The sequence below is a fragment of the Coregonus clupeaformis genome, chromosome 31 (genome assembly GCF_020615455.1).
Source record: "Coregonus clupeaformis isolate EN_2021a chromosome 31, ASM2061545v1, whole genome shotgun sequence".
NCBI lineage: Eukaryota > Metazoa > Chordata > Actinopteri > Salmoniformes > Salmonidae > Coregonus > Coregonus clupeaformis.
The window spans coordinates 31,854,452-31,865,297 of NC_059222.1; positions in this window are offsets into that span (position 1 = coordinate 31,854,452).

Consider the following 10,846-nt stretch of genomic DNA (forward strand, 5'->3'; position numbering starts at 1 on the left):
AAATCCACTTAATGTATACACTTAATATGATCAGATCTACAATTGAAGTCGGAAGTTTACATACACCTTAGCCAAATACATTTAAACTCAGTTTTTCACAATTCCTGACATTTAATCCTAGTAAACATTCCCTGTCTTAGGTTAGTTAGGATCACCACTTTATTTTAAGAATGTGAAATGTCAGAATAATAGTAGAGAGAATGATTTATTTCAGCTTTTATTTCTTTCATCACATTCCCAGTGGGTCAGAAGTTTACATACACTCAATTAGTATTTGGTAGCATTGCCTTTAAATTGTTTAACTTGGGTCAAACATTTCAGGTAGCCTTCCGCAAGCTTCCCACAATAAGTTGGGTGAATTTTGGCCCATTCCTCCTGACAGAGCTGGTGTAACCGAGTCAGGTTTGTAGGCCTCCTTGCTCGCACACGCTTTTTTATAGGATTGAGGTCAGGGCTTTGTGATGGCCACTCCAATACCTTGACTTTGTTGTCCTTAAGCCATTTTGCCACAACTTTGGAAGTATGCTTGGGGTCATTGTCCATTTGGAAGACCCATTTGCGACCAAGCTTTAACTTCCTGACTGATGTCTTGAGATGTTGCTTCAATATATCCACATAATTTTCCTTCCTCATGATGCCATCTATTTTGTGAAGCGCACCAGTCCATCTTGCAGCAAAGCACCCCCACAGCATGATGCTGCCACCCCCGTGCTTCACGGTTGGGATGGTGTTCTTCGGCTTGCAAGCAACCCTCTTTTTCTCCAAACATAACGATGGTCATTATGGCCAAACAGTTCTATTTTTTTTTCATCAGACCAGAGGACATTTCTCCAAAAAGTACGATCTTTGTCCCCATGTGCAGTTGCAAACCGCAGTCTGGCTTTTTTATGGCGGTTTTGGAGTAGTGGCTTCTTCCTTGCTGAGCAGCCTTTCAGGTTATGTCGATATAGGACTCGTTTTACTCTGGATATAGATACTTTTGTACCTGTTTCCTTTAGCATCTTCACAAGGTCCTTTGCTGTTGTTCTGGGATTGATTTCCACTTTTCGCACCAAAGTACGTTCATCTCTAGGAGACTCCTTCCTGAGCGGTATGACGGCTGCGTGGTCCCATGGTGTTTATACTTGCGTACTATTGTTTGTACAGATGAACGTGGTACCTTCAGGCATTTGGAAATTGCTCCCAAGGATGAACCAGACTTGTGGAGGTCTACAATTAAAAGCGCTGTATCGCATTAGTGGAAACCAAGACTGTTCTCAGGGCAGGTCTGCCGGTTTTGACTCATGGGAAGTTAAGAGAATTAGGTTGAGGTTAGGGAAATGGTTAGCTAAAATGCTAAAGTTGTCCCCCGTTGCGACTCGAACATATCTAGCTACAACCAGGCCTGCCCTGAGAACAGTCTTGGTTTCCACTAATGCGATGCTGCAGTAAAAGCATGATGTGTAGGCCTACCCTTCAATCTGTGCTGTGATTTGAGTCAACTCAACTGACATTACAAAAAATACATTCCATTGCATGAACCACATCAGTTAGCATTCTTCATTACCATGACAATCCAGCATCAGTTGATAGAACATTCCAAAATACCATGGAATGGATTGCAGGCAGCCATTGCAAGTATACATACCCATGAGTTTACCAGTCAAATTGCCAGGGTAAGAGCTTCCAACAAAATTCTATTTCTATGGTGTTACTTATGTCCATGCGTCAATTTGGAACGGGAAGATTTTTGCAGAGTGGTGAAATGGCGAGAGAAGGTGTTTTTGTGTCAACGATTACCAACACTGTTTTTGATAGCTTTGAATGTATTTGACATTGATGATACCGTTTGACATAGTGCTAATTGACAATGTCACTTCAACTCTCCTAGGACCTCATTCTGAGTGAGCGAACAAGCTCGTGCACCTGAAAGGTATCTTTCTCTCAGCCTGTTACACGCAGTGGTGTGTATTCATGGATGCGAAGGGAAGCCAGACTTCCCCTAAAAATGGACAAAGAAAAATTATTTTATGTTTATTTTTTAAAAATCTTTAGTCTCTCTGTGTTTCATAATTGTCCTTCAATTCGCAAGAGGCTAAATGTATCACAGGAGAAAGCATCCGAGCGAGCGAAACAGTCCCCATCTGCCGCTCTACGTGTAGACCATCTATCTGATGCTGTCTGGTCCAAACCAGTATGACGTTGTTGCCGCCCGTAGCATTGAAGGCAGCAAACATTTGGCCTCCCTTGATAAAAAATGTATACCAAATTAGCCCATCAGCATTGAGCTAAACTGAGCGTGCTCAACAGTGAATGGTCCTGGCGCACCATAAAAAAAGTGTCAAGGGAAGCCAGCTTGGATTTGGGCGTCACTCCTATTAAATCCCATTGAGAGCATACGTCATTGACAGAAAAACTTGAATGTTGCATCTCGTTGTGTGTTGTTCTCCGGTGGCTAGCTAGCTAGCTAAAATTGGCCCTTTCCTAAATTAGCCATGGATTTGGACTTATTGTTTTACTTAATTCTCCATACTGGGCAATGATTATAATGACAATTCTGATCCAACCATTAATTCATACATTGTTGTGCCCCTGGCCTGAGATGATGGAAGTTCAATATGTAGCTAGATGTAGAAGGCTAACGTTAACTAGCTAACATTGCCCATGAATGGAAGTTAGGCTGGTGAGCAAGCATTTTAGCCAGGTAGCCTAGGACAACAAAAAATAAAAGCGTGTACTATATGACAGTGATAGACCGTTTCGTCAACATGAAAGTGCGGAGGATGGCTTTGGTGAGTCAACATGTTTTTCTACTTGCACGCACACACATGCACACAGAAATCAGAACCATGGACAGCCACATCATATTTAGCTTACGTTGACTGGACTAAATCGTTTTTGGTGTCTTTTAGTTGTCACTGTATTAGACTACGCAGAGGTAATTTGATGATGCTGAAATGTTGAAGTTGAAATGGGGCTGGAATAGTGGAGGCAGGTCCTGTTTTCTTTGCGACTTGCGGGAACTCGCTGTGGTTCTAAATGAATAGTTGTTTAGTGGTCCGAAAATGTCGGAAACATTAACTTGCTTGACCATGCTGTAGGTCATGTAACTGTCTGTTACTGTACATGCAATATGCTTTGTGGACTTCACTGGACAGAGGTTGCTATCCGGTTTTGTGATAAAACAAAGGTGTGGTTGAATTTATTCTGCCACTGTGTCTTCTGATTGTCTCGGCCTATATATCACGGTCGCAAGGCATATGAATTAACAGGTTATAGAGCAAACAACGCAATTATCAAAACACATAGGTTGTAATATGGCTTTTTTGGGGGGGGTTTACCTACGCACCGCTACTGGTTACCCGGTGTCGTGACGAGATAGCTGTCTAGTCAGCAACCAATAAAAAAATGCATCATCCCTACGCTACCACACTTCCGATACTCAGCGCAGCTCAAGCAATTTCTCCTAATTTCAACACATTCAAATAAATAGAGGACGTGTACCAGAGACGCGTTAGTTGGGAATTGTGGGTGCGCATTCAGACTGTGTTATCCCCGCTGATGCCATGGTGGTCTCAGACAGGGTTGGCAGGTGAAGCTAACATTTCTAGCCCAATGACCACTCAAAACTAGCCCAAAAGGCCTGAAAACTAGCCCAATATATTTTTGTTCACAGCAAGGGAGGAGTTGCCATATTTATACAATAGACTCTTTTACCATAACGTTATTGAGCCAATTAAGAAGGAATATCATAGTAACTTGTAATGATGTTAGAAGCAAAATTAGGGTTTCCTCAAAATAATAATTATTGCACGCTATGACATGACGTAATAAAGGAATTTGAATATGTGGCAAGAGAAAAGATAATTCTCCCTTATTAAACTTGCCAGATCATTTTCCATCAATGGATGTCGATTTAACTCGTTTGACTGCTATGATTAAGCAATAAGGCACAAGGGGATATGGTATATGGCCAATATGTGTCTTGGAGGGCGGGTAGTTTTCCCCCGATAATACGTTCGGCAGACCGCACCACCCTCTGGAGAGCCCTGCGGTTGCGGGCGGTGCAGTTGCCGTACCAGGTGGTGATACAGCCCGACAGGATGCTCTCAATTGTGCATCTGTAAAAGTTTGTGAGGGTTTTAGGTGCCAAGCCGAATTTCTTCAGCCTCCTGAGGTTGAAGAGGCTCTGTTGCGCCTTCTTCACCACACTGTCTGCGTGGGTGGACCATTTCAGTTTGTCGGTGATGTGTACGCCAAGGAACGTGAAGCTTTCCACCTTCTCCACTGCGGTCACGTCAATGTGGATGGGGGGTGCACCCTCTGCAAACATTTCGAAAAACCTGTTTTCACTTTGTCATTATGGGGTATTGTGCGTATATTGTTGAGGAATTTTTTTATTTAATCAATTTTAAAATAAGGCTGTAATGTAACAAAATGTGGAAAAAAACAAGGGGTCTGAATATTTTCAGAATGCACTGTACACTAACGTTTCTTTCAATTGTATTGGGTTGCACAAAAACAGTCCTTGGTAATAAAAGTCCTGCACGTGTGCCATATGTGGACAAAAAAGGAATAACTTGTGGGGGACTTACTGTATTTTGACATGAGGTAAGCACAGAGGAAGTGGGTCTACAGCAGACCCACATTTGGAAAGTATGTTTAGTAACATAGTTATTTTGATATTTTGCCTCAAATTGCACCCGTCATAATGACCAATCTTCCTGCCTACCGGCACAGTAAGTTTAAATGGAATTGTGTTGAACTTCTGGCTTCCCATGGACTGTTTTTGTGCCACCCAATACAATTGAAAGCAACGCTACTGTATGTAAGTACACCCGCGTTGCTAAAAGCACCTAGCTTGTCAGTAGCCCAATAATGGACTAAAGGAGCCTAACGTTAACATAATTTAATTTACTCCTTACAGTCAGTCCAAGGACCTTACATGTTCAGTTTAGAGGTGAATTGGCTGTGGCAGCCAAAAACTCAATCTAAGCCTTAATCAATTCTTAATTGCGGTACGGTTCTAGAAACATAAAGCCCTCTACCTTCAGATCACATAAGAATTATTTCACAAATGCAGAATATACTTACTGTTTTAACTGGTTTTAACACAGTTGCAGCCAAAAGTATTTTTCAGTAACAACACGTTTGTGGTATCCTTCTTCTAGGACTGCCCGTTCCATGATCTCGCCATCACGGTTGACAACTCCGTTGTGTCCTCCTCCCAGAGTGCGAAGAGCCTTGGCGTGACCCTGGACAACACCCTGTCGTTCTCCGCTAACATCAAGGCGGTGACCCGATCCTGTAGGTTCATGCTCTACAACATTCGGAGAGTACGACCCTGCCTTACACAGGAAGCGGCACAGGTCCTAATCCAGGCACTTGTCATCTCCCGTCTGGATTACTGCAACTCGCTGTTGGCTGGGCTCCCTGCCTGTGCCATTAAACCCCTACAACTCATCCAGAATGCCGCAGCCCGTCTGGTGTTCAACCTTCCCAAGTTCTCTCACGTCACCCCGCTCCTCCGCACACTCCACTGGCTTCCAGTTGAAGCTCGCATCTGCTACAAGACCATGGTGCTTGCCTACGGAGCTGTGAGGGGAACGGCACCTCCGTACCTTCAGGCTCTGATCAGTCCCTACACCCAAACGAGGGCACTGCGTTCATCCACCTCTGGCCTGCTGGCTCCCTACCTCTGCGGAAGCATAGTTCCCGCTCAGCCCAGTCAAAACTGTTCGCTGCTCTGGCACCCCAATGGTGGAACAAGCTCCCTCACGACGCCAGGACAGCGGAGTCACTCACCACCTTCCGGAGACATTTGAAACCCCACCTCTTTAAGGAATACCTGGGATAGGATAAAGTAATCCTTCTATCCCCCCCCCTTTACTCCAACCCCCCAGAAAAAATGTGTAAAGTGGTTATCCCACTGGCTATAAGGTGAATGCACCTATTTGTAAGTCGCTCTGGAGAGCGTCTGCTAAATGACGTAAATGTAAATGTAATGCTGTGCCTAACCAGGATAATGGTAACGGTAGGGGCAACAGGGACGACCCCGGATCTACAGCATCTCAAACAGCAAATATATAGACAATGGAAGGCAGGTTTCATCAGCGCATCACACACCACTTTGGAATGAGCTGGAGGCAGTATGCATTTTGAAAACATATACTTAATTGTTTGAAACCTGAACGTTTTACAACATATTATGAGGCATGTCTTACTTCGCTTCAAAGTAGCCTAGTCAAAATCAGACCATATCTGTGGAGGCAATTATTTATTTACTTATCTTTTGGTACTTTTTACCCCTTTTTTCCCCAATTTCGTGATATCCAATTGGTAGTTAGTCTTGTCCCATCATTACAACTCCCGTACGGACTCGGGAGAGGCAAAGGTCGAGAGCCATGCGTCCTCTGGCACTGCTTCTTGACACACTGCCCGCTTAACCCGGTAGCCAGTCGCACCAATGTGTCGGAGGAAACACTGTACAGCTGGCGACCGAAGTCAGCGTGCATGCGGCCGACCGCCACAAGGAGTCGCTAAAGCGGATATCCCACCCGGCCAAACCCTCCCCTAACCCGGACGATGCTGGGCCAATTATGTGCCGCATCATGGGTCTCCCGGTTGCGGCCGGCTGCGACACAGCCCGGGATCGAACCTGGATCTGTAGTGACGCCTCTAGCAATGCGATGCAGTGCCTTAGACCTCTGCACCACTCAGGAGGCCCCGGAGCCAAAGGCACAATCCTAGTCATATTAACAACCCATGCTAGTTTTTGCATATTAGATCTCCCCTCTTTCAAATTTTCTAAAGGATATTTTCATCTTGGTCACATGATATCCGTCACATGAAACCGCTCGCATGTGCGGAGCGCTTTTGACAGTGGTGTTTTCCCGCTAATTGAATTATCGTGCGCATTGCTGTACTTATAATGTCAATAAATAATACACTGAACAAAAATATATACTCAATTTCAAAGATTTTACTGAGTTACAGTTCATATAACGAAATCAGTCAGTTAAAATAAATAAATTAGGCCCTAATTTCATATGACTTGGAATACAGATACAGCTGAAGTCGGAAGTTTACATACACTTAGGTTGGAGTCATTAAAACTAGTTTTTCAACCACTCCACAAATTTCTTCTTAACAAACTATAGTTTTGGCAAATCGGTTAGGACATCTACTTTGTGCATGACACAAGTAATTTTTTCAACAATTGTTTACAGTCAGATTATTTCACTTATAATTCACTGTATCACAATTCCAGTGGGTCAGAAGTTTACATACACTAACTTGACTGTGCCTTTAAACAGCTTGGAAATTTCAGAAAAATGATTAGAAGCTTCTGATAGGCTAATTTACATAATTTGAGTCAATTGGAGGTGTACCTGTGGATGTATTTCAAGGCCTACCTTCAAACTCAGTGCCTCTTTGCTTGACATCATGGGAAAATCAGAAGAAATCAACCAAGACCTCAGAAAAACAATTGTAGACCTCCACAAGTCTGGTTCATCCTTGGGAGCAATTTCCAAACGCCTGAAGGTACCACGTTCATCGGTACAAAAAATAGTATGCAAGTATAAACACCATGGGACCACACAGCCGTCATACCGCTCAGGAAGGAGACTCCTAGAAATGAACGTACTTTGGTGCGAAAAGTGCAAATCAATCCCAGAACAACAGCAAAGGACCTTGTGAAGATGCTGGAGGAAACGGGTACAAAAGTATCTATATCCACAGTAAAACGAGTCCTATATCGACATAACCTGAAAGGCCGCTCAGCAAGGAAGAAGCCACTGCTCCAAAACCGCCATAAAAAAGCCAGACTACGGTTTGCAACTGCACATGGGGACAAAGATCATACTTTTTGAAGAAATGTCCTCTGGTCTGATGAAACAAAAATAGAACTGTTTGGCCATAATGACCATCGTTATGTTTGGAGGAAAAAGGGGGTTACTTGCAAGCCGAAGAACACCATCCCAACCGTGAAGCACGGGGGTGGTAGCATCATGCTGTGGGGGTGCTTTGCTGCAGGAGGGACTGGTGCACTTCACAAAATACATGGCATCATGAGGAAGGAAAATTATGTGGATATATTGAAGCAACATCTGAAGACATCAGTCAGGAAGTTAAAGCTTAGTCGCAAATGGGTCTTCCAAATGGACAATGACCCCAAGCATCCTTCCAAAGTTGTGGCAACAAAGTCATCACAAAGCCCTGACCTCAATCCTATAGAACATTTGTGGGAAGAACTGAAAAAGCGTGTGTGAGCAAGGAGGCCTACAAACCTGACTCGGTTACACCAGCTCTGTCAGGAGGAATGGGCCAAAATTCACCCAACTTATTGTGGGAAGCTTGTGGAAGGCTACCCGAAACGTTTGACCCAAGATAAACAATTTAAAGGCAATGCTACCAAATACTAATTGAGTGTATGTAAACTTCTGACCCACTGGGAATGTGATGAAAGAAATAAAAGCTGAAATAAATCATTCTCTCTACTATTATTCTGACATTTCACATTCTTAAAATAAAATGGTGATCCTAAATTACCTAAGACAGGGAATTTTTACTAGGATTAAATGTCAGGAATTGTGAAAAACTGAGTTTAAATGTATTTGGCTAAGGTGTATGTAAACTTCTGACTTCAACTGTATGCTTCTGTTGGTCTCAGGTTTTTTTTTAAAGGTAGGGCCGTGGATCAGAAAACCAGTCAGTGACCACCATTTGCCTCATGCAGTGCGACACATCTCCTTCGCATGTGTCCCCCTTATACTTCCTCTTCCTCATTGTCTCTGGAGGTCGTGACCTCTGCGTTGGGTTCGGTCACGCTGAGCGACATAGTCTTCCTGGAGGGCTTCAGTTATGTCAGGGATGAGGAATGTGACATAACCTCGTCTTCTGGAGAAGTGGAGACAACTGGGGGAAACTCAACTTGGTCGTTGAATAGAGACAACAATCTGGAGGACGAGGAGAGCAGCAGCAAGGGGGCCATCAGCATCGGTTCAACTCTTTCTACCTCCCTCACACATGAGTACCGGTGGCTGGGGGAGGGAGAGGGCAGACATGGGGTTGGAGAGGATAGCACTGAAAATCCTAGTGTAGTTGTGGTTAGCAATAGTAGTAGTACATGCAGCAGTGGGAGTGATATTATCTACAGTATATGGTGGCAACAGACAAGACCTGCAGGGGAACAGGAAAGCAAGAAGACAACCACAGCCTTTCATGCAGTTATGTTATGCCTTGTGCTGCTATGCTTTTAATTGTTGTTAATGTGATAAATTGCTGAGGAGAGAACAGATGGAGAGAAAGAAGAAAGAAGCCGTATGCCAGTATTGTTTAAATAGATTAAGCACTGTGATATGAGCCATTGGAGCCCTAAATACAGTGCCTTCAGAAAGTATTCATACCACTTGACTTATTCCTTATTTTGTGTTACACCCACCTACACACAACACCCCATAATGACAAAGTGAAAACATGTTTTTATAAATGTTTTAAAATGTATTGAAAATGAAATACAGAAATCTCTCATTCACAAAAGTATTCACACCACTGAGTCAATACATGTTAGAATCAACTCCAGTGTATATTTGGCTTTGTGTTTTAGGTTATTGTCCTGCTGAAAGGCGAATGTCTCCCAGTGTCTGTTGGAAAGCAGACGGTACCAGGTTTTCCTCCAGGATTTTGCCTGTGCTTAGCTCTATTCTGTTTCTTTTTATCGTAAAAAACTCCCTAGTTCTTGCCGATGACGAGCATGACCATAACATGATGCAGCCACCACCATGCTTGAAAATACTGAAGATTGGTACTTAGTGATGTGTTGTGTTGGATTTGCCCCAAACATACCGCTTTGCATTCAGGACTTAAAGTTAATTTCTTTGCCACATTTTTTGCAGTATTACTTTAGTGCCTTATTACAAACAGGATGCATGTTTTGGAATATTTTTTACTCTGTACAGGCTTCCTTCTTTTCACTCTGTCATTTAGGTTAGTATTGTGGAGTAACTACAATGTTGTTGTTCCATCCTCAGTTTTCTCCTATCATAGCCATTAAACTCTGTAACTGATTTAAAGTCACCATTGGCCTCATGGTGAAATCCCTGAGCAGTTTCCTTCCTCTCCGGCAACTGAGTGAGGAAGGACACCTGTATCATTGTAGTGACGGGGTGTATTGATACACCATCCAAAGTGTAATGAATAACTTCACCATGCTCCAAGGGATATTCAATGTCTGCTTTTTTTCTTTTTTCTTTACCAATCTACCAGTATGTGCCCTTCTTTTTTTAATGTTATTATTATTTTGTAATATATTAAAACATACAATGTACTTGCAGTGAAGCTGCTCAACATCTACATCGCTTTCAGTCATCTAACAGACTCCCATCCAGAGCGACCCACAGAAGCAACCAGGGTCAACGCCCTGCTCAAGGGCACGTCGATAGATCTCCCACAAGATCAAAAACGGGGACCCGAACCAGCGACCTATCAGCAACCGGCCCAAGCTCCCAACCGCCAAGCCACCAGCCCTCCAAGACCCCCCCACAATTCACCTAAGAGCTGCCACTCAACCGTCCGATGTATGTGCATTTGAGTGAGAGTGTGTGTATATGCATGTGTACAAACACCTGCACGGCATCAGCCTCAGGCAAACAGGTATTAGCTGTAACACTGCCCCTCAGTGTCATTCAAACATACTTTTGTTTTGTTTTATTTGGACTTTATTTTTTGACTTTTATCTTTGACTTTCATTCTATCCCCTACCAAGCAACTCCACTCCCACTTTTCTCCAATTCCATATCCCAACCCTCAGCTTCCCTCAGCCCATCCCTCCTGTCTCTGCTGGCCACCCTCTTCGGATTTCTAC